This window comes from Protopterus annectens, chromosome 1.part0 (assembly GCF_019279795.1).
Source record: "Protopterus annectens isolate FY-2018-M chromosome 1.part0, PAN1.0, whole genome shotgun sequence".
In the NCBI taxonomy this organism is placed as follows: Eukaryota; Metazoa; Chordata; order Ceratodontiformes; family Protopteridae; genus Protopterus; species Protopterus annectens.
The window spans coordinates 1657090793-1657117265 of record NC_056725.1 but is presented as its reverse complement, the minus strand read 5'-3'; positions in this window follow the sequence as shown (position 1 = coordinate 1657117265).

Here is a 26473-nt window from a genome sequence, read left to right as displayed (position 1 = left end):
AATATTGAAAAAATATATTGAAAAGAAACTATATTGAAAAAATCATTGAAATAAAATATATTTGAAATAAAAATTGAAAGAAAAAATATAGAAAAAAAAATGAAAAAAAAGTATTGAAAAAAAAATATTGAAAACAATATATTCTGAAATATACAGCTATTTAACAAAAATCTTGAACATTAAAAGAGATACTGAAAGCTAAACGTATATTGGTAAAAAAAGTATACCAGGATATACGGTAATATATACAAACACATACAAAGGCAGGGTATGTAACAGCTATGTATTTACTGGAATGTAGTAGATGTTAATGAAGAGTACTCTATACAGTTTGAATCATCCATATGTGGCAGCAGTACGTATCGATGCACAGATGCCCTGCATAACTACTGGCATGAGGAAATGAGTGTGTTGCTGTGTGCAGTGGAATGTGATGGTGACATATGTAGTTCAGCATTAAATGTCAAACATTTGATCCATGTTATCTGTGTTCTGTACAATAGTGTGTACAATGTCTGTTTGGGGTAGTAGCCCATACGGTTATGCAAACATGGATGTGACAGAGTAACAAATGCATGATAGTCATGTTAATGTATAGCTTAGCATTGGCAACAGCTGTACCAGGCTAGTATGCTAATTCAGCATTAGCAGCTATGTATACACTCTTTAATATTACTGTGTGCTCACATGTGACACCTGTTCATGTTGCAGCAAGGCCCAACAGGTCATCTGTGAGGTACATGTACTTACAACAGTGTGGTCCTTGTGTGTGTATGGCACACACATATGGAGATATCTGCCCGTGTCAGATATATTAGCATCTGTACAAGTGCATTGAGCAAGGGACATACTGCAACTGTTTGTGAAAGGTGAATATATATATATATATATATATATATATATATATATATATATATATTGTTGAAGGTTGTTATGTGCATATATCTATGTGTGGCAGACCAGACAGCATACAGTGCTGGTATATCACATGTGGTGGTTAAACGCTGTGGGTATGGTTCATCAGGTTTGCAGTATTGCAGCCAGTGAGGCCTGCTAAAGCTACATGGGCTGAGAACACCTTCAACGCATTCTGCACAACACTGTGCAATGTTATGACATAACTGTATACGTCACAACCTTCCCATACTTGATATACCCACCATGACAGGTGGACTGTATATGTGCCTATATGTATATCTATATGTACAGCAATGGATGTTCATATGTGTGTGTGTGTGTGTGTGTGTGTGTGTGTGTGTGTGTGTGTGTGTGTGTGTGTGTGTGTGTATATATATATATATATATATATATATATATATATATATATATATATATATACATACATATATATAGAGAGAGCGAGAGACAGGGTCATAATTACTGCAACAGATGCCTGGTGATAAAGCCATGGACTCAAGCGCAATGTTGACACTGTATTGGCATCCCTCCTTGCAAAGACTCAGTACCCATGAACTTCCACATGGGTGGTAGTCTACTCAACACCGAAGGTGTGATAAGAGACCATGGGACACAGGTGGACAGTAGTCTCCCCTTTGATAGTCACATTGCCACACTAGTCATGTAATCCATCTACGTGGCACACGTCATCACAAAAGGTGTGTCATCTAGGGAAAAATAGGTCAGTGTTCCCCTCTACTCCACACACATAAAACCTGGTGTAGAGTACAATGCCCCATGTGGCATTACCTCACAAGACATCTACAGCAAGTGGAAAGGACACAGACATACATCACAAAGAGTGATACTGGCATCAAACAGATGCCCTATGCAGACCATCACACAAACCCACAACTAGACTGTGTCACAGACCGCCTACCCAGAGGTGACCTCTGACTGACATACTAAGCTATGTCAAACCCAGATCTGTTGAACATGCTCCATGTAAACAGATCACAATCTGTACAAGCAACATGCTCTAGGGACCCAAACCCTTTGACCACAATAAACAACTCATGCTGGAGGGATAGATTCCTATCTCAGAGACATCCCATACTCTGGAACTAACCAACTATCCATAGCATACAAAAATCCTAATAAGCATTCGTCATAAATAATCATGGAGATTGTATGGGAGATAGTGAATATACCCAGGCAATCACTTCAGTGTCTCTGCTTGACTGGGCCACGTGTAATTTAAATACCTGTGTGTCAGAGGCCAGGGTAGTGTATGGCTAGAGTTCTACAGGCCCTAGGGCCAATAGCCTCTTACCTACCTATGAAGAGATACACACCCACATGTACATGTTGCAATAATCGATATGTGAGGTTGACTGAGTGTGATGGTGAATGTGTTGGTGAATGTGCCAGAGTTCAGTATATGTGTGATAGCTTAGTGGGAAACTGTCTCAGTCATGGTATTATGTGTCCTAGCTGTGATCCAGCAAAAAATGTGTATACAATTGTTATGGAGAAAAAGCAGTATGCCATACGGTCTGACTGTTGTCGACTGGGCTGTCCCATTGTGGGCTAAAGCAGTACATGTATGCATATTGGGTGTTACTGCTGGTGAATCCAACTCCTGTATGAACTGCAGTACTACCTGAAGCTGTATGCCTAAACAGCACAGTATGGTGTACGTGCACATTTATTGGAACCACTGTTATGTGTGTTCCCTGTAGTCCTCACAGATTACATACCTCAGGCATAAGGTCTGGTAACTACTGACACACAGTACTGTAAGGCACACAAGTAAAGGTCACCTGGGTTGCCATACCTTTGTGTCTGTTATGTATGTCTGCTGTGTGTGTGTGAGTATGCCTGTACCATAGCCTCAGTCATATGCGTGTTACAGGATGTAACTGCGTATCTAGCAACATGTATAGTCTAGTACAGCAGTATGCCACCTATATTAATGAATGTGCACATATGTTAGGTAGGGGTCCGCCATCAACGACTAGTGTGGTATACTGGTAATACTGTCAGTGGACTTTACATTCATTGCAATGGATTACATATTTCATGATGCATTAGCATGAAATATATCTCCTATGGCTAGGTGGTGCATTATGTCACATACAGTGTGCCATGTACTGTTGTATAGTCTTACATACTGTTATAACTTTGCTGCTGTGCAAAACATGGTTTGATATATAGAGTGTGCCAGGCATTGTCAGGTATCTGTGTGTTGAGAACTGATATGTGGTATTGAAAGTGTGCATCTTCTGACAGCTAATAGGTTGCCATATATGGCAGTTAATTTATATCTGTACTTTAGAATGTTATGTGTGCCACATGACTTGCTCACACATATTGTTTAATTGTCTTCCAAGGTAATATCCCACCATCGTAATCCGGCATATAGCACGGCCAAGGAGGAAGCCATCACAGCAAGCCTGGTGCAGCACTAGGCACTGCTGTTCTCCAGAATCAGCCAGGACCAGCATGAGCGGGCTGTGCTGTGGCAAGAACTTGTCCATAGGGTAAATGACATAGGCATGCATAACCGGACATATGAGCAGGTACGACATTACTGCAGCGATTTAATTAGACATGCCCGGCAGCATGCGTCTGATATCCACAGACAACAGCTTGCCACAGGTGGGGGGTAGCCATCCATCCCCCCCTCACCAGAGTGGAGGAACTGCTCCTGAGCCAGGTGGCTCCTGGCCAACCACAACAATTAACATGTATCATCATGGAGGCTGGAGCCACCCAGCAAGTTGACATGGAGCGTGCAGGTAACATGGCATAGCTGTAGAATACTGTTACCTCTATTGGTAGAGCATGCTTATGTGAGATGTGTACTGTGTAGTTAGATGATGTGGTCCCTAGTGTTGTGCAATACTAATAATTAGGAATATAATCTGTAGGCATGTGACTGTCCACCATTGTACTATTGTAAGATTGCAAACACACAGTAGCAATGCCACAGTTGTTTCCACTGACAAAGTGTCTGATATCCTTGTAGGTCCCTCTGGTGTGACAGCAAGGCAATGCTTCTGTTAATGTGCATCTCATTATCATGCTGTCCATCAATGTGCATCTCATTTTGTGGCAGCCACTATATGAGGCCATGATGAGGCTACACACACCCCAGTCTATACCCATGGCTTGGATATGACCTCATCAGGCACTGACTCTGGCAGAGTTCCTGCATGGTGCAGTAGGGAGTGCAAACTCTTTCTTCATCTGTTGCACAGAGAACATAGGAAGTACCTTTAGGGGGTCTATGAAGGCTATCTTTACAAATTTGAAGCCTGGTACCAGCCTGCCAGGCAAGAAGTGCAGGCACAAATATGGCAAACCTGTGCAGTTACCACCTGATCTTCTCTTCCAGTGGAAAGAAGAGTGAAGGAAGAGGAAGCTACTTTTTTATTGTAAGCATTCTTTTCATGCTTTGGCCTTGTACATCAGGCCCAGCACTTGTAGCTATATTTACCTGCTGTTGTCATGGATATGCTATGATGATCACTATTTTAAGTTTTCCAGCAGCTGGGAAGATAGAGGTTAGGCATGCTCTCCATGTGGTGGGGTGAGTTAAGTATATTGCTAATAGTAATGTACTAGTTTAGTAAACTGTAACACACTTTATTAATCTGTTATATTTGTGTCTCTGTTTTTTATTGTCATTTTATCTCTTTTTTCAACCTTTTTCTCTGCTGTTTATTTGTTTTTTTTCCCAATTTATTTTCTTTTTCTTCACAATCAGTTATGATGCATGAAGTGGGGAGATGTACCATACCTCCCACTGAGTCCCCAGCAATTCATAATTTAAACTTAATTCAAATATACCACTGACTTTATTTGTTGATGGAGATCCAAGTTTTTAGTTTGAGTGTTTGTGGATTAACTTGTTCTGTTTTGTGGAGGTGCAGCAGATGTAGGAGAGCTGGGTCTACAAAGTACAAAATAGTAGACATAAATTACTGTGTAGGAGTCTATAACAGACAGAGTATAGCAAGAGAGCTTCAAGCCTGTATTGGTAGGTAAGGGTCTATAGTCTGGTGATCTTTTCATACTAGCAGCATGATGTGCTTGGGCAGATACATACTAAAAGAGGCCCCATATTCTGTAATTGGTCTGTGCATGGCAGAGTGTAGATATTGATAACTTCCTTTGACATGGATGAGGTCCCTTTAGTTATTAATTGAACTAAATGGAAGGATTTCTTGATTACTATGCCCGGGTGATAGTCAAGGATAAGGAGTTGTCTTAAAAAGTGTTTCAGTCTCTGATGACCTTGTTAGTCTGTAGTGGGCTGCCATCTCTGCTCTAAGTTCCTGCTGAGATTTGTTTAAAAAGGTGACAATGATACAAATCTTTGCATTCAGTTTAAACTCTTTTCAAATACACCACCGACTTGTGTGGTTTATACTTTACTTTAGTAACACAGTATTGGAGACTAGGCAAACAATACTCAGCTTGCATTAACTGGTAAATTTAGTTAGCTATACACTGAGGTTAGTGGTTTGTTGACCCAAGCAATAGATGCTGAACAGAAGGGGTTCCAGAAGTGAGCCTTGAAGAGCGCCATTAGTCAAATTTTGCTTTCGAAGGTGGCACCTACTACTACTTCAACTTTGTAGGTTCTACTTGTCAGCCAGTTTTATATAGATTTTACAACACAAATGATTATATTTAGGCCTTTAACGCCTTTAAGGTTGTTTACAATTTGGGAGTGCCATTGGGAGCTGGCATTCTACCAAGGTGGTTTATTTTCATATTCTGTAATATATTTTGTGCTGATTGTGATTGGTTGGTTTTTATGTTATTTCTTGGATGAGATTATAATTCATTGGACTGGCATAAATAACAACTGAGGCTACACTGGGCTGGATCTGTAGTAGTTGTTTAAAGGTTATCATGTAACTTTTAAAGATTTGTCTTTCTGAAGTCCTTGAATTCAGAGGTGTTCATTGTGATGGGCTAGGATGCATTAAACAAGAATGATTACTGATTTATGATCAGATTTGACCACAGATGAGGATATTATAGGAGTAGTACAAATAGGTTCAATGCTAGTGAAGACAAGTTCTAGGAGGTTTTGACCCCAAGTGAACTGCTAAACTACTTGTACAAGAGAGTTAGCATTTACTAAGGCTAGGAATTTTTGGGAATACCGTACCTCTGTATATAGATGCTCCAGTTAGTTGATAAACATTTGAAATTACCCATCAAAAGTGTATTTTTATTTATGAGCAAGTTAGTGAGCACATTTGGAAGTATTGAGTAGTCCTCCAGTTCCATGGACTATATAACCTGTAGCAGACTATGAATTGATAAGTTGTCTTATTTAGGGTAATTTGGAATTCAGTAAGTTCTATTTGTGAGTCATGGGGAATTTTTCTATAGAAATCTGGTTCAAATCCAGAGATGTCTAATTGTTTCAAGTTTGCTTCATTTTATTGTTAATGGGGGGGATTCACTAATCCTCCGTGTAGGACGAACGAAGTCCTACTTGGAGATGGCCATCTAGGAGTTAGACGTCAGAGCGTCATGCATATGCATGAGGGCGCGCTGACTCCACTCCCAGGCTAACACAGAATGTGTAGGAGTGCAGGGGGCATGTCAGACTGCCGAGCAGTCCAAATATCCACGCCCCTGCAAGTGCCTAACTCTACAAATGTCAGCAGATATGAGCGAGTCTGCTCAAATGTGTATAGCCCCAACACTACACTCCCCCACATTAAAAAGCCCTGTAGAAATGAAATAAAATGTAAAACAATTTTTTTTATTATTCACCATATAGCTGCCCGTATTTGCGTGTGTGTGCGCGAGTGGGCCCATTGCTTATCTACAGTTATCAGTTTTGACATCGAAGAGGATAATAAACCACTTATATGCAAATTAAGCCAAATAGCCATAGTGTAGTGGTAGAGCCTTTGCACAAAGAGGAGGCGTTCCCGGTTCGAGTCCCACCACTCCCCCTTCCATTTTCTGCAGGAAATCCGTGCATAAAAAGAATTCCTGACATTTACCTTTTAAATTATATTAAAATGCATCGAAATGGCCTATGTAGTAGTGAACAATATTTTAAATATATATAAGAAAGTGAAACGGTCATGCATAACAATGAATGCATAAGTAACGTATCTTAAGAAATCTGAAGTACTGCTAAGCAATGTTTACCAGTATTAAGCACATTTAAGAAAAATTGCCCATAGCTAAGCACTGCTTTAACTAGCGCAAAAGCATTGCATGGAGCTGCACATCGCACCAAGCAGCGAAAACTAAACATGTTTGCGCGGAGGTGTGCACCGCGCGAACTAGCACAACGTCAGACAATGTCAGGCAACGTAGAGCAACATCGAGCAAAGTTGGGTAAAGTTGAGCAAAGTCAGCTAAACCCAGCCACACCCTCTACTGGTCAGGCCAGTAGTAAAATAAAAAAGCAGTGACAGGTCTCGAACCCGGGATAGTGTGCACCATAATCACAGTACTAATCCACTAAGCCATGACAGCATTTGATGTTCATGGACTGTCAACACACATATACATATGAATCAAAGTATACCCAGTGCTAAGCAGGTGTGCACTCAGTTGAGAACTTTCAAATCCAGCCAATCACAAATAAGTGTGGGAAATGAGGCATATTTAAGTGCCATAGGCGGGAATACTCGCCATAACTGGTTGCAGCTCCCATCTGCAGGCAGCAGTGGCTGGTGTTGGAGAGGGCTCTCACTTTTGAGTGCAAAGGTGGGGCATTGAGGAGTCAAGACTGATGGTTTGGCTCCTCGTCCATCATCATGATGCTAGACTCCTGCAGGGCCAGTTCCAAGGCACGGAATACAAAGCAGAGGCTTGGAACCATCTCGCACATGAACTCACCAGTGCCACAGGCATCCCTCGGACTGGTGAGCAGGTTAGATATCACCATGCAGACCTGAAGAGACGCAAGAAGGACCTATTGAACCAATGGATACAGGAGGCCCGTGGGATCCAAAATGCCCCACTACTGAGTAGGTAGCCATGGACTGAAGTATGTAAAGATTGCTAGTGTAGTCGATAGTATGGATAGATATATGTCTCAATATCACTTCATTTACTTCATAGCTGCAGGTGTCCGTGCTGCGACTCAGCAAGCCTATGCAGATAAGCTGCTAAGGCTGTGCCACCAGGCAGGTTAGTAATTTTTCTGCATGTACTGTTATATAAAATAAGTGAGAGAGCCTGGCTAAAAGTGTCTCAGCCTAATAATAAAGGTATAATAAGGCTTGAATAACCTGTCTGCATAAACTGTCATGTAAAATAAGTGACAGAGCCTGAAAAAGAGTGTTGTAACCCATTAATAAAGGTATAATAAGTCCTGAATTATCTCTCTGCATGTATTGTTACATAGAATAAGTGAGAGAGACAGAAAAGAGTGTTGTAAACCATAAATGAAGGTATAATACAGCCTGAATAAGATGTCTGCATGCAATGTAATAACAAATAAATGAGAGAGCCACTAGAAAAGTGTGCAATGTAATTAATAAAGGTATAACACCTGCAGTGTGCCCATGTCACTTTCTTTGAAATGTTGATATACTCTTGCAGTATAGAAATAGTAGTGTTGTATTAAGCGCTGTCAACCCACACTTGGGTAGGCCCATAGCAAGAGTACAAAGGGAGTGCCAGTATCTCTTAAGCATATATACAGTCCTCAACTGTAGGTTCAAGCCTGGCATGTATAGGTAAATCTGGTACATGAGTAGCTTGTAGTTGTGTGCACTGGAAATGTCAGCATGCTGCTAGAAATGTAGGGGGCTGTTAAATTATAACTGATAATGTCACCTGAACACATCCAGATATGTAGACATATGAATATAAATAAAATATATAAACATGTAGCAGTAACATCTGCATCCTGGACAGTTTGTATAACAGATCCAGGTCAGGTACATAAGGAACTAGCAAAACACATCCCACAACGTAATGGACATTGCCTAGTGTAATAATACATGTAGGGGATATATACCTGCAGTCAATAGGAATGTAGTGTAAAATATAAGTTCATATAAGTTGGTAATGGAGGTATCTCTTTTTACACCCTACTGTATGTGCATAAACAATGCAATTCCACACCTCAATGGGTATGTGTAATCTCATAAAATTTGTTGGGACATATGTCCTATTGGTTTATAAATATCTGCATAACTTTGATGCATGTGCCCTGTTCAAACACCACATTCTTGGTGGCTTGTTGCCACCATTCATTCCTGCATGCTGTTGGAATGCCCACTGTCGTTCAATATATGCATGTGTTATGCTTGCTGTTCAACTGTTGGAACTCTGATGTGTTGGGTTAATGGGAATATTACTGCATGCTGTTACAACTAATTTGGAATGTTGTTGGCTATATTGTCATTAAATTCACCTAAACACAGAATGTATGGGAAGGCCGGTCCCAGTGGACCCACCTATCCCACCTCAGCTGGCGATGGCACCTGGCACCACCTCCTCCTCCGTTGGCCCTGTGCCACCTTCAGGTGGAAGCACTGCAGGGGATGGGGCTCATCTCCCCCGTGCAAACGTGGCCAGAGGAGGGCCACCTGTCACCCTCTGAAGGGTTCAGGCTGTGGTATGTAGGGAGATCCAGCGTTCAGTCGCTGATCCCCTACACTAGCTTGAGGTAAGAGTGGCACGACTCATGGGTGAACCTGCCCCTCCTACACAGCCCCCAGCACAGCCACCCACTGGGCTTTGAAGGTGTAGTGGTGACTGCCCATGGGTGGGGATCTCAGTTCCACTGTTACCATCTGTGGGCTCATGGGCTTGGGATTTCCAAACAGCCTTCCCCGTCAATTGTGTTCTCCCACCCCATGTGTCATATTCCGCCCCTGTATGTGTCTTGTTTGTCTTGTCTGTTTAACTCCTCAACCTACCTCCCAAAACATACCTACTTCCCCTACCCCACATTCCACTCTCACCTGAAAAAAAAAATGGGCACTCTGCTCCCACAAAAAAATTACACCCCATACATAGCTGCCCATTTTGCACAGATGTCTGCTGGACACAGAAACTGAAATTCAATTGGCAGTACAACATACTTTGTTGTCCTCACCCGTCTGTCAGGGGTGGAAGGTTTCAAAATTCCCTCCAAATTACTAGTATATGCACAGCTGTTGCAGTTAAAGAAATGGGCAGCTATGGACCCTCCCTACACCCATCCTGCACATCCCGAGCTGTTTTCCCTACTGTCTTTCCCTCTTTGTGCCCCTTTTTCACCACTTTCCTATCTCTCCATTTTCTTTTCTTTCAAAGAAATGAGCGCGGGGGTTAGTGGGGGTAAGCACTTTTAAGCAGCAGTAAGCGGGTTTGAGCGAGTGTGCGCATGTGTGCGCGTAGCTAAGTATTGATAAGCATTGTGCAAACCCGCACAAACCTGCTTACAGCTGCTTAAAAGTGCCTTAGTCACCCTGCATATGAGGGGCCTTGTTCGCTCAGCAGCAAAATAAAACACCACTGTCAGTCTCGAACCCCAGACACACTAGACTGCATGAAGTTCCACTAGGCCACAGTAGACATACAGCAGGATGTTGCTGAAATATATATATCATGCATTAGAATGTGTGCATGTAAAGGAAAGATAGGAATGCCATAACACAAAACCTATTCTGTGGAACTTTGCCAGCAGTTGTTGTGCAATTGCATTACATGACTGTGATAACAGAACCAGACATTCTAGCAATACTGTTACAGCAGCACTTCACAACCCCCACACAGTATCATAGCAGGATAATCCCCACCCAAATGTACAAAATACCAGTGTGTTCAAGGTACAGCAAGGATATAGGTAGGCATACTCAGTACTTGAACTGTCCAGTTTCATGAGCATCCTGTGATAATGTCAACAAAATAAAAAGCACAAACAGTGCAGAAGTGAGTACATTAATATCCACAGTATAGCTGTTCCCAAACAGTTCATGTGCCAAATGAAAACATCGCAATAACTACATATCTATGGCAGCTAATTGTGGATGTTGTAAAGAAACTCCATACTCCCATGTATCTTGTGTTAGCATTTCTAGGGGTGAGTACAATTCTACACTGTTAACTGTGTACTGGAAGAGGCAACATTCAGGTATGAGTACAACATGCAAATAACTGGCTACACCCTTAGTAACAGTTAGAAGAAGTATACCAACCTTCTGAGTTACACAACAGTGTCCACAGCAAACAAGCATGGTCCCCACTCTGGAATTCTGAAAGGGCTATGCCTACCTGACCTAGCAATTTATAGCACTGGGTTGCTATGACAGTGAGTACTGCAAGTACCACACAGCAGGCTGCATGCAATTGCCAAATGGTGGCCACCAATTGGTACAGAGGCCATCACATGCACATGTGCAGATACCTATAAAAGCAGTCAGTACTTGCTGTCCACACATGCAATCATTCCATTGCCAGTACGGAGGGAGGGAGAGAGAGAGAAAAAAAAAAGAAAAGAAAAAGTGATGTAAAGTTAAGAAATATAACAAAAAGAATATATTGAAAAAAAAAACAGTATACTGTCAACAGAAATAATATTGAAAAAATATATTGAAAAGAAACTATATTGAAAAAATCATTGAAATAAAATATATTTGAAAAAAAATTGAAAGAAAAAATATAGAAAAAAAAACTGAAAAAAAAATATTGAAAACAATATATTCTGAAATATACAGCTATTTAACAAAAATCTTGAACATTAAAAGAGATACTGAAAGCTAAACGTATATTGGTAAAAAAAGTATACCAGGATATACGGCAATATATACAAACACATACAAAGGCAAGGTATGTAACAGCTATGTATTTACTGGAATGTAGTAGATGTTAATGAAGAGTACTCTATATAGTTTGAATCATCCATATGTGGCAGCAGTACGTATCGATGCACAGATGCCCTGCATAACTACTGGCATGAGGAAATGAGTGTGTTGCTGTGTGCTGTGGAATGTGATGGTGACATATGTAGTTCAGCATTAAATGTCAAACATTTGATCCATGTTATCTGTGTTCTGTACAATAGTGTGTACAATGTCTGTTTGGGGTAGTAGCCCATACGGTTATGCAAACATGGATGTGACAGAGTAACAAATGCATGATAGTCATATTAATGTATAGCTTAGCATTGGCAACAGCTGTACCAGGCTAGTATGCTAATTCAGCATTAGCAGCTATGTATACACCCTCTAATATTACTGTGTGCTCACATGTGACACCTGTTCATGTTGCAGCAAGGCCCAACAGGTCATCTGTGAGATACATGTACTTACAACAGTGTGGTCCTTGTGTGTGTATGGCACACACATATGGAGATATCTGCCCGTGTCAGATATATTAGCATCTGTACAAGTGCATTGAGCAAGGGACATACTGCAACTGTTTGTGAAAGGTGAATATATATATATATATATATATATATATATATATATATATATATATATATATATATATATATATATATATATATGTTGTTGAAGGTTGTTATGTGCATATATCTATGTGTGGCAGACCAGACAGCATACAGTGCTGGTATATCACATGTGGTGGTTAAACACTGTGGGTATGGTTCATCAGGTTTGCAGTGTTGCAGCCAGTGAGGCCTGCTAAAGCTCCATGGGCTGAGAACACCTTCAACGCATTCTGCACAACACTGTGCAATGTTATGACATAACTGTATACATATATAGAGAGAGAGCAAGAGACAGGGTCATAATTACTGCAACAGATGCCTGGTGATAAAGCCATGGACTCAAGCTCAATGTTGACACTGTATTGGCATCCCTCCTTGCAAAGACTCAGTACCCATGAACTTCCACATGGGTGGTAGTCTACTCAACACCGAAGGTGTGATAAGAGACCATGGGACACAGGTGGACAGTAGTCTCCCCTTTGATAGTCACATTGCCACACTAGTCATGTAATCCATCTACATGGCACACATCATCACAAAAGGTGTGTCATCTAGGGTAAAATAGGTCAGTGTTTCCCTCTACTCCGCACACATAAAACCTGGTGTAGATTACAATGCCCCATGTGGCATTACCTCACAAGACATCTACAACAAGTGGAAAGGACACAGACATACATCACAAAGAGTGATACTGGCGTCAAACAGATGCCCTATGCAGACCATCACACAAACCCACAACTAGACTGTGTCACAGACCGCCTACCCAGAGGTGACCTCTGACTGACATGCTAAGCTATGTCAAACCCAGATCTGTTGAACATGCCCCATGTAAACAGATCACAATCTGTACAAGCAACATGCTCTAGGGACCCAAACCCTTTGACCACAATAAACAGCACATGCTGGAGGGATAGATTCCTATCTCAGAGACATCCCATACTCTGGAACTAACCAACTATCCATAGCATACAAAACTCCTAATAAGCATTCGTCATAAATAATCATGGAGATTGTATGGGAGATAGTGAATATACCCAGGCAATCACTTCAGTGTCTCTGCTTGACTGGGCCACGTGTAATTTAAATACCTGTGTGTCAGAGGCCAGGGTAGTGTATGGCTAGAGTTCTACAGGCCCTAGGGCCAATAGCCTCTTACCTACCTATGAAGAGATACACACCCACATGTACATGTTGCAATAATCGATATGTGAGGTTGACTGAGTGTGATGGTGAATGTGTTGGTGAATGTGCCAGAGTTCAGTATATGTGTGATAGCTTAGTGGGAAACTGTCTCAGTCATGGTATTATGTGTCCTAGCTGTGATCCCAGCAAACAATGTGTATACAATTGTTAAGGAGAAAAAGCAGTATGCCATACGGTCTGACTTGTCGACTGGGCTGTCCCATTGTGTTCTAAAGCAGTATATGTATGCATATTGGGTGTTACTGCTGGTGAATCCAACTCCTGTATGAACTGTAGTACTACCTGAAGCTGTATGCCTAAACAGCACAGTATGGTGCACGTGCACATTTATTGGAACCACTGTTATGTGTGTTCCCTGTAGTCCTCACAGATTACATACCTCAGGCATAAGGTCTGGTAACTACTGACACACAGTACTGTAAGGCACACAAGTAAAGGTCACCTGGGTTGCCATACCTTTGTGTCTGTTATGTATGTCTGCTGTGTGTGTGAGTATGCCTGTACCATGGCCTCAGTCATATGTGTGTTACAGGATGTAACTGCGTATCTAGCAACATGTATAGTCTAGTACAGCAGTATGCCACCTATATTAATGAATGTGCACATATGTTAGGTAGGGGTCCGCCATCAACGACTAGTGTGGTATACTGGTAATACTGTCAGTGGACTTTACATTCATTGCAATGGATTACATATTTCATGATGCATTACATGAAATATATCTCCTATGGCTAGGTGGTGCATTATGTCACATACAGTGTGCCATGTACTGTTGTATAGTCTTACATACTGTTATAACTTTGTTGCTGTGCAAAACATGGTTTGATATATAGAGTGTGCCAGGCATTGTCAGTTATCTGTGTGTTGAGAACTGATATGTGGTATTGAAAGTGTGCATCTTCTGACAGCCAATAGGTTGCTATATATGGCAGTTAATTTATATCTGTACTTTAGAATGTTACGTGTGCCACATGACTTGCTCACACATATTGTTTAATTGTCTTCCAGGGTAATATCCCACCATCGTAACCCGGCATATAGCACGGCCAAGGAGGAAGCCATCACAGCAAGCCTGGTGCAGCACTATGCACTGCTGTTCTCCAGAATCAGCCAGGACCAGCATGAGCGGGCTGTGCTGTGGCAAGAACTTGTCCATAGGGTAAATGACATAGGCATGCATAACCGGACATATGAGCAGGTACGCCATTACTGCAGCGATTTAATTAGACATGTCCGGCAGCATGCGTCTGATATCCGCAGACAACAGCTTGCCACAGGTGGGGGTGTAGCCATCCATCCCCCCCTCACCAGAGTGGAGGAACTGCTCCTGAGCCAGGTGGCTCCTGGCCAACCACAACAATTAACATGTATCATCATGGAGGCTTGAGCCACCCAACAAGTTGACATGGAGCGTGCAGGTAACATGGCATAGCTGTAGAATACTGTTACCTCTATTGGTAGAGCATGCTTATGTGAGATGTGTACTGTGTAGTTAGATGATGTGGTCCCTAGTGTTGTGCAATACTAATAATTAGGAATATAATCTGTAGGCATGTGACTGTCCACCATTGTACTATTGTAAGATTGCAAACACACAGTAGCAATGCCACAGTTGTTTCCACTGACAAAATGTCTGATATCCTTGTAGGTCCCTCTGGTGTGACAGCAAGGCAGCAGTGCCATGCTGGTGAGTGTGTTATACCTTTCATATTGCTAATTAAATGTACATGTCATAGGTGAGGTGTAGGCTATGTACATGTAACACACCTACGCATAATGCATGCTGTGCATGTTTGCTGTGAAACTATGCACATCCTAGTAATGTGGGTGGCTGCCTAAAATACGTACAATGCACAGAGCATCCCACACAATTGTGGCAACACTGTAGTAGACATCGGATAGGCAGAGTCGATACACATGCACACAACATACACACCTTTGTCATACACAGTACACGTTAACGTGCTACACATGGCTTATTCAGACACCCGCTGTAAGGTCACACTACAGTATCCCAAACTTCATCCACACAACACACTTAATATACCTGAGGGGTAGATGCCTCACATGTGGCTGTGCAACACTCTTCAACACATAACACATGCCCCCTATTGAGCACCTCACAAACCCATGTAACAACTGGCCATGAAATGGTGAATGTAGCCATGGGACTGCAGTTCAGGTACAGCATGCTATGTGCCGGTCTGGCACACATTAGTAGCCTTGAGTGACCACATGATGCTGCATGATGATGGCTCATGGTACTACACCCCATCCAGTTACAGTGGCCATAGTAATACACATATCATGAATTGCTATGCACCTCAGTGTTGTGTGTGTGCAGACATATGCACCTATATGCAATATGCATAGCAATCTCCATTTGTAGAAAGTGACACGCATATGTCTTGTAATGCTATGGGGTATATAGGTCACATGCCACACATTGTGTATGTGTGATGTTTCATGTTGCACTTGTGTGGTAGCATGCCATGTCATGGCTGGCACTGGCATGTCCACAATATATCCTACACCACCACTGTACAATGGCTATAGTGAGCAATGGTATTCCATCAGGTATACATGCACCACTCATCCTGTGTATATACATAGCATGCATATGCTACACCTGTGTCCACAATCATCTGCTAAAGACACATATGCTCTAATCAGAAATGGATATCTATGTGACACACTGATACACATCCAGACATGGTATGTATATCTGTGACTGATGGTGCACAGGACATTGCAGGGCTTTTAATACCTGCACAACAATGTTGTGTCCATGTACACATTGCATTCCAGGGTGAGGCCATTCACTGAACAAAACACACATGCATCAAGGCCATGTATACTGTTATTAGCAATGGCTGTCTACACTCACACTGCATGCTGCTGAGCAACACACTTTCTGCATGCTGTCATGTTTGATATAAATGTTTGGCTTGTGATACTGTACCCCAACATCACACGCTATTGATTATGTTCGGGATTGCTGGTGGCGTGTGTGTGTGTGTGTGTGTGTGTGTGTGTGTGTGTGTGTGTGTGTGTGTGTGTGTGTGTGTGTCTGTACTAGTGTGTGCATGTGTTCATGTGTTCATGTGTACATGTGTGCATGTGTGCATGTGTGCATGTGTGCATGTGTTCATGTGTGCATGTGTGCATGTGTGCATGTGTGCATGTGTTCATGTGTGCATGTGTGCATGTGTGCATGTGTGCTGACATCATGTACAGGTCGTAAAGTGTGTTTCCTGTCTCCCAGCTGATACTGGGCTGGCTCAATGCAGCAGGGAAACTGATGTCACTGAGCATGATAGTGACAATTATGATAGGTGTGTTGAGGCACAGGCATGTTTGCCAGGGTCTGTCGTTGGGCCACCAATCGACACTACATAAGTGTCCACCCCATCCATGCACACAGTCATACTGCCAATACATCCATCACCAATGCCCTTAGCAGAGGGACAGAGTACAGCCGGAATTGGCCAGGGCAGTGTGGTATCCATGGCACATGCATCCCGACACAGCAGCCATACCCAGATGTCTGGAAGGGTAACACATAGGCAGATGTCCAGGGGTTCTTGTTGGAGCACTGCTGCCCATCATGCCACTGGCAGACATGCCACAGGTCTAACTAACTCACGCATGTTCCAGGCTGTCATGGAGGCACAGGAACGTATGGAATGGTACACCAGACAGGGACTGAGGGAACAGAGGGCACATAACACTACCGTAATAGACAGTGTCCGTGACCTAGCTGGTGCCATCCACAATTACACTGAGGTCACTGATAGATGTTGGGGAGCGACACTAGATGTCCTCCGCAATCTCATGTCCATGTGTCAGGACAGTGCAGGATGGTTGAGTTGTCGATGTGGACATATGCCAGCAATATCAGCAGCTGGCAGTCACGGCGGACATCCCTCAAGCAACAGCTGCTCCCATAGTGCCAGTACCAGCCCCAGCAATGTTGGGGGAGGGCTGTCCATAGAACGTCCTAGAAGACCACGTGCACGTGGCTCTGGAGAGTCTTAGCAGGGACCTGAGTCCAGTGTACATCCATCTACCTCTGGGGATAGTACCCAGTCTGGCTTGGTACCTGATAGCGTCAGTAGCACCCCTGCCAGGCACAGGTACTGTATCCGTGGCAAGAGATGGTGATCTGTAAAGCCTCACAGGTACAGTCTGTGGCTGTCCCACAAGTACCCATATGTGGCAGCCACATGGTGGAACTGTGTGCATGCAGACACACACACACATACTCCAGACACCTAGGGCTAACACATACACACACACGTTACATTAACATTGGCCCATACCATTATTCTTGCCCCTCACACACACATACACACACACACACACACACACACACACACACACACACACACACACACACACACACACACACACACACACATGTTGATTGGATGGCTCACTGTAGGCCCCTGGCAGACCAGCAACACACCCTGTGCATATGATGAAACCTGTGCCACCTCCTGTCATCTGTAACATTGATGCAGGAACAGGCTACCATGGTGCTGATGCATAGGGTGTCTTTATAGCAGTATAGCAATGTTAGCATGTTGTCAGCAGTAGAGTGTAATGATATGCTTGAAGGTGTAGCTGAGCAGGCATGATACATTAAAGCTATGGTTGTCATTGTAGTGTTGTTTACACCAGTGTTAGTTCTAATTATATATTGTCCGCCCATGTTCCACTTGGCTGATGTGTGCAGTATTGGCAGCGTGTGTTAGAGAGTGGACAGTATGTGTGGGATGTGTGTAGCACATATTTGCAGGTGTACATTTGTGGAAATGGTGGAGGTGCACTGTCTGCATGTACGTGCATAGTGGACACATTGGCAGGGTGACATGTTCTGTATTACACAGAAACACTCCATAGTTTCTATTAGTGGCCAGTATGCATTGTATTACATACATTTTGGAACCTGACTACACGTGTGTATGACATGGTTTGACACTGTGCTGTGTGTGATACTGTTACTATCTGTCATTGTTTTGCATTCTGGTAGTATACATGACTGCAACAGCCTGACCATAACCAATCGTTAGCTGATGTCCTGACAACTGACTCACAGATGTAGGACACACAGCAACATTTGGATCATTCAGGTACTATACTATGCCAGTAACCAGTGGTATTCAGCTGCACCCATTACTGAGACCACTCCTGTTCGGCATATGGCTCTCTTAGGTACAAGCAATCACAGTAGGGGTATGTCTGTCCATGTGTGCTAATGCATACTGTGGCCTATACTGTATTCTCCAGGTGACACACACATCCTCCACAAGGGTATCATACAGACAGATACCTGTTGTCAAACCCATGCTGTAAAGCTATAGGCAAAACTAAGCATAGTCATCCACCTTTATGGAACATAGTATCCCCACAGTACCACATAGGTAGTAGCCACCAACATCATGAACAGGTACCGATGTGTACATGCAACCTAGTGTTACATCATCTCTCCTTTGATAATCACATTCCCTAAGGTATTTTGGAATCCATCAGTGGATCACATAAGCAATCAGGGGTCTGCATGCATGTCCACAAAGGTTGTTGTACACCTATAATGCATAGTCACCATTGACAGACTCTGCTGCATTTGAACAGGTCTGACATATACCTCAGCCATAAACCCTCACACACACAATTCAATAGAAACCGTAATGAGTGTGTGTGACACGGATGACCTAGGCCAGGCATCACTGCAGTGGCTGGCCTTGTCACAAGCATACAGATGTGACCTAAGGTCTGTGAAGCAGCAGCACAGTTTGGCAAATATGCCAAATGTGTACTTGGATAAAGCAGTGTTCCCACACATGCAATACTTGAGGTGACATGTACGTATATGTATTTGCCTCATAGCTACTTCACATGTGCAATGCCTACTGATATGTCATACGGTAGTAAAAGAAAAACCCCCAACACATTGGCCAACACTGTCACACACACTCACCAAGTGCAGGATTCAAACCCCTACCTAACTAATTCATGATACTAGAGGAGTACACATCAACACGTCATGCTGTACACATTACTGGGAAATATTTTTTCCACAGGTATATTTGTAGGATGGTGACATAATCAGACTTGACAAAAAGTAGTTTACCACTTTTAAGGTGTTTTGCTACTCCCCTAAAAGGTTGCTCCTTCCCAAGGAGACCACACACACACACAAACAGTTGTTAAGTACAGGATTCAACCCCCTACTGAATTACTTCATGATACTTAAGAAGTATGCATTAGCACAATGCGCTATGCACATTACTGGGGGATCTCTTTTGCACAGGTATATTAGTAGGATGGTGACATCATCAGACATGATAAAGATGTGTATACCACTTTTAAGGTGTTTTACTACTCTCAAAAAAGGTTGCTTTCCTCCAAGGAGACCGCACACACACATTTATCAGTTGCAGGATTCAAACCCCTCCCTAACTACTTCATGATATTAGAGAAGTATCCATTAGCATGACGCACTACACACATTACTGGGGTTTCCTTTTTCCACAGGTATATTTGTAGGATGGTGACATCATCACACATGACAAAGATGTGTATACCACCTTTAAGGTGTTTTACCACTCTCCAAAATGGTTGCGCCTCTCCAAGGAGATCACACACACACCAGTTACTAAGTGCAGGACTCAAACCCCTACCTAACTATTTCATGACACTAGTGGAGTACACATTAGCACAACACACTATACACATCACTGTTTTTTTTTTCCACAGGTATATTTGTAGGATGGTGACATAATCAGACTTGACAGAGATTAGTTTACCACTTTTAAGGTGTTTTACTACTCTCCAAAACATTTGCTCCTTCCCAAGGAGACCACACACACTTGTTAAGTGCAGGATTCAAACCACTACCTAACTACTTTATGGTACTACAGAGGTATGCATTTACACGCCGTGCTATACATATTACTGTGCGCTATTCTTTCCACAGGTTTATTTGTAGGATGGTGATATCATCAGACTATACAAAGTCGGTTACATTAGGTGACATTAGGTGGGCTACATTGAAGAAATGTCTACACACTTTGGTCATGTCATCATCAAAGGGGTGTGTACTATCTACCTGTGTCCCCAGGGCCATAATGACTTTCTCCGTACATACTGGATTACCACCTATGTGGTAATTTGTGTGCACTTTGTTGTACCCAACGGGGATGACTACACATTCTTTTGCATTCAGCTTGAGCCCATTGTTTTGACACCAGGTATCTGTCTCTGTAAGACACTTCCAGAGGATGTCTGTGTTAGCCATGCAGTTGGTTATGGACCACAGTTACCATTCATCTGCAGACCTGTTCAGCCATACACCTCCCATGTTTGCCTCTACCTCTGAGCAGTATCTACTGAACAGATGGGGTCCCAGGACCAAGACCTGTGGGATGCCATTTGTGACTGGCTTAGAGTTGGACATGGCACCAGCAACTCTGAACATGTGTGTTTGATCTGTGAGCCACCTGGCCACCCATCCTGTGACATAGCTGTTAATGTTCCAACTGGTATGCTTGTCCATGATGACAGAGTGGGGAATGGTGTGGAAAGTCCTTCGTGATGTTTGGGTGGGCTGTGTGGACTACTTTCACCTCCATCTATGTCCCTAGTAACTGTTTGAAATAAGTCATCTAGGTTTGGGAGCCAGGATCTGATTTTAACAAGGCAAAGTTGTGGAGAGTACAGTGTCTGGAGGTCTCCAATGCCTCTGTTTATGGGTTCCATGACAATTTGCTCAATAGCTCTGTAGACCAGGCTGAGTAGACATATTGGGCAATGATGCCCATGTTCTGTTGTGGCACCCCCTTTCCTGGAGCTGGATGACTGCTTGTATATGCCATTCTTTGGGTACATAGCCTGTGGTACGCTTGTGTCTGGACAGTGAATGTGACTGAGGGTCCAATTCCTCATGGGCATAGTGTATGACACAGCCTGGGACACCATTTACACATTGATGCTATGTTCTCAGCTTTAGTGAGGGCTGTCTTTACCTGCATGTCCATGACGTCTGGGGCTCTGCATCCTTCTAAGCTGGACACAGGCCCTTTTGGGGGTGATGGGGGTGTTTACACTGAACGTGTCCCCCTGGATGTGGGCAGTGATAGTTGGTTTGGTGTATTTCTTTCGTTTTTTCAGTAGCTGACAGCATGTTTGGAGGTTGACACCTACATGTCTGGTATAGCTACTGTATGCTTTGTGGTTGTCATTCTTACATTCCTTGGCTATTTGTCTTTAGAAACTGTCCTTGGATTATTTAAATTGCGATCATTGTTTCATCCTGATAATGATCAGTGATGCGTTTCCTTTAGTGAAGTTGGCTCTATCATGTATTCATTTCCTCCTTCTGTTGTCTCGCTTATTTATGGGCAACAACCACCTGATTGTTGTCTTATTTTTGGAGCTGTGCATCTTTGTTTTATTTGTGATGTCTCAATCCATGCATCCCTGTAGATGCTCATAGGATGCACTTGTAAATGATTCTGTAGTTTGTATACCATTATCCTATAGGAAGAGGGCTTTGGAATGCTCCACTTTGGTCTTGGGAAGTGTGCAGTTTGCTTTTGCAAATGTCTTCACAGTGGTTTCTTTGACTGGGTGGAGGGGCCAGATGTGGATGTCCAGTGTGATTACTTCATGATCTGATATTACCAGCGAGGGGTTTATCTCTGTAGTGGAACACTGGTACCCCATGTTTGTGATGATCATGTCCAGTATGTTGTCACCTCTAGTGGGCGTGGTGACCAGCTGTTCCAGGGTGTTAGGGTTTTTAAACTCTAGGAAACATTAGGCGAAATACATTGTACACAAGTAATTCCACCACTCACTGTTTGGGTAGTTGTAATCTCCTCATTTAATGGTGTTGGATAGGACCTTTATACTTTCCACTGTTCTCCAGAATACTGAGTGAGGTTCCTGAGACAAGGTACATGATCTGTAGCAGGCTACAATCTGATGGGCAGCTTTGGCCAATGTTACTTGCACTTGCTGGTCTCCAAGGCCTCATGCTGTGCCACTAACCTGAAGGTGTGGGTATCCATAGGGTAAATGGGTACACCCCTTCCTTTTGTATTTCACTCGTGGTTTTGGGTCCAAAGGTCAGAGGGATTGTGAGTGTTTTACATGGATCATATCTAACAGCTCTGTGTTTGACATTACTTTGTATGTTAGGCAGTGAACACCTCTTAGTGGGCGATATGCAAGGGAGTACGTATGGAGCATTTTGAGATGGTCTGTGTATGGCATGTATTTCAGGCCGCTAATGCTCTTTGTGTGGTATTGCTGCTGGCTTTCCAGTTGTTGTAGTTATCTTGTGAAGTACATAGCAACAGTGGCGTTGTACTCTATTATAGTTCTAGTGAGTGATGAGTGGAGGGGAACATTGTCCTCTTCTATTCTGCATGAGACATATTTTGTGATGAGGTGTGCCACATGGGTGGGTTTCCTGACTACTGTGGGAATGTGATTAGCACAGCTGTATCCACTGTCCACCTGTGACCCAAGGTCCCTTATCACACTTTCAGTGTGAAGTATACTACCACTTCTGTTGTAGTTCTTGTCTACAGAGTTTTTAACATAGGGGATGACAATGCACCTTTTAGCATTGAGCTAGAGCCCATGGCTTTGACAACAGACATCTATCCCAGTGAGGCCCTTTTGTAGTACGTCTACATCTTTTGTGTTTACCATTATGGCTCCTGGTTTGCAGTCCTCTGGTATATTCAGCTGCCGCAGACCTGCCATGTTAATGTTTACTTCAGGGAAGTAGATACTACACAGCCTGGGAAGTTATCTGGTTCTGTGGCTGCTGTGATACTGGCTTTGGAGAGTGTTTATTACCTGTGCAGCCATGATGACAGCAACTTTGCAGTCTTCCATTATGGAGATGTGCTCTTTCATGGGTGTGAGGGGGGGAACAGTTAACAGTGATCCTATCTGCCAGGATGTTGGCAATATCAGTTGGCTCTGTACATTTACTGCCATTGAGCTGTAACTTGGAACAGATCTGACTGTAACCATGACATGAACCTGTCTGTTGGGCAGAGATCTCCTGAGTAGACAGTATGCCACAAAGTACAGATTGGGTTACATTCAGTCTTGTTACATGGGGTGGCTATTTGAGGCCAGTAATCCTCTTGTTAAGGTACTTCATTGGTCTTTCTAGCTATTGAACGTGCCTAGTTGGATTCATCGCAAGTGTGTTGTGGTACTCTCTGACAGGTCTGATGACTGCTGAGTAGTCTGAACTTCCTTTGACCTATGTGCACAGACCTTGGCAGTTTGTGTGAACACATAGCATGATTTTCCAACCACATTGTGAATGTGTTTCTGGAAGTAGAGATGACTATTTACATTTGTCCATAGATACCTAATTATCACATCTGTATTTAGCCTAAGTGTGTGAGCATGCCCAGTATGACCTTTCAGTATGCTGCTGCCTGACATTTGGTTTGTTTCTTTAAGTGTGTGAGCATGCCCAGTATGACCTTTCAGTGTGATGCTGAATGGAATCCATTACATTTGTTGGAGTGTGTGAGCACGCCCAGTATAGACATTTATACTATATGTGTATGGAAAATCAAGTTGTATTTTTACAGCAGGGCTCACCTTTGTGTCATAGATCAACAGGGATCATGCTGTGCCTGCATGGCTTCTATGCGACACTTTGCATAGACTTACCAACATTTCTACATACAGGAGGAACAGCTATTCTTTGCACATTTCTACCCGGGGGCACACCTGATTGTTACTGTGGGTGTACATAGGATGTGGGTTTCATCTGACACTTATACACATTTTCTATGCCTGCACTGCTATGTACAGGACACCATTTCAGTCTGTACTGTTGCCTATCATAGTGGCTTGAGGCATACTACTGTACTACAGATGTTGGCATCCAATGTCACATATATTACACTGCAACTTCATAGCCTACACAACCCACATCACACCGGCTAGTCTGATGTTCTCGGTCTGCATAGGGGTGTGGGGGAGGTTACCCATTTGCCTCTTTAGGGGCAGGTTACTGCATTTCTTTGTGTTTGCATTAGTGTACAATTGTCCTGCTGTGTCTGTGCCACTGAAATGCTATCATGGCTTAGTGGTTCAGTACTCTGACTATAGTGCACAGTATCCTGGGTTCTTTTATTGCCATGCTGGGCAGACCAGACTGCTTAAGGAATAGTACAGCAGATATGAGCATGTTTAACTGACTTTGCTCAACTTTGGCCAACCTTGCCCAACGTTGCCCGACGTTGCACTAGTTGGCACGAGCAATTTTGTTTACATATACTAGACATTGGTAAAAGCTGCTTAGCACTGCTTGATATTGCTTAAAACATGGCAATCATGCCTCAGGTGGTGCTGCAGGGCTGCCTATGTCAGATGCACATACTACACTCCCTATACATGTTTGGAAACAGGTAGTGTCATGTTAGGCATCCCTATTATTTTATGTGTGAGTCAGAGGGAGGTATCATTTCCAGGGTTCCTACTGAGCCAGTGTATGTGCGATGCATTGCCTCTTTGCCAAGGCATACCAGGCACGCCTCCTTCTGCCTACTGGGGCAGGCTCAGGTTGTTCCTCCTCTGAGTCATGTTGTGCCTGTGCAGGCCTTGGTAATGGTGAGGTTTGGCCCTGCCCCCCATGCTGTTCCTGCAGCTGTTTTTCGCAGGATCATATTGTGTAGCATGGCACATACCATGATAATTTGGGTACATGTAGTTGGTGAGTACTGCAAGGCTCCACCAGATGTGTCCAGGCAACGGAACCGTGACTTGAGCATCCCAAACACATGCTCTATTACATTTCGTGTTTGTGCGTGTGCCTCAGTATGGTGTTCTTGTTCAGGTGTGCATGCATTTCTGATGGGTGTCATCAGCCACGGCTCCAGTGCGTATCCAGCATCCCCCACTAAGTGACCATCAGGGAAGTCCCCACTGGCAAATGTCTGGTACAGCTGCGACAGATGCCAGATATGGGAATCATGGTAGCTTCCAGGGCAGCCAGCACACACATTCAGTATTATGCCTTGGGCATCACAAACGACCTGGCAGTTGATGGAGTGGAAGCCCTTGCAGTTGATGTAGGCCCCGCCTCACTCACTGGCTGGTGCTTTGATGTGTATGTGCGTGCAGTCAATTGCACCCACTACCTCAGGGAATTCTGCTATTTGATGGAAGAGACGCATGTTGCTGGCCAATACCTCTTGGGAATTGAGGAAATATACATGATCCCCAACATGTGCTGACATGGCATTCAGGAACTGGTGCAGTACCCTGGATGCTGATGCCTGTGAAATCCCCATCATATCACCAGTTGGTCTCTGGAAGGTACTTGTCACTAGTATTCTTAGGCCAACACATACCTTGGTTTCCACTGGGATGGGTTCCCCTCTGTTGGTTCTGTGTGTGAGGCATGGCCTGCACAGATCAACAGATCCACTCTATAGCGCTTCACTATTTCCAGCTCATGTAGCCCCTGGTAGGTTACCCTGGGTCTGTACAGTCTTCTCCGTCTCCTTACTGTGGGTTGCTCAGCAGCATTTGCAATGGCACTTCCCTCAGCATCTTGCACATGTCGCCTTATAATAGCAATGGCAAGCCCTAACATTCTTTTGTCTCAGTTAACTTTTTAAGTTTTCACTTCTCTTTGTAGACTGCAGTGTTGCAATGTTTCTGAGAAAAACATGGGGGGATGTTGTTTGCAGAGTTTTAAGTGCTGGGCTGGGCTAGGCTAGTGTATTGCCTGTGTAATTGTCTGATTCTGATTGATTTCACCTGGCAGCTCTGCTAGTTCTCCTTTGTTAACTTCCTACTACTTCCTTTCCTTCCTTTTCCCATTTCTGTTTTCACAGGGGGCAGCGCCATGCAAACAAGTGCAAACACACACAC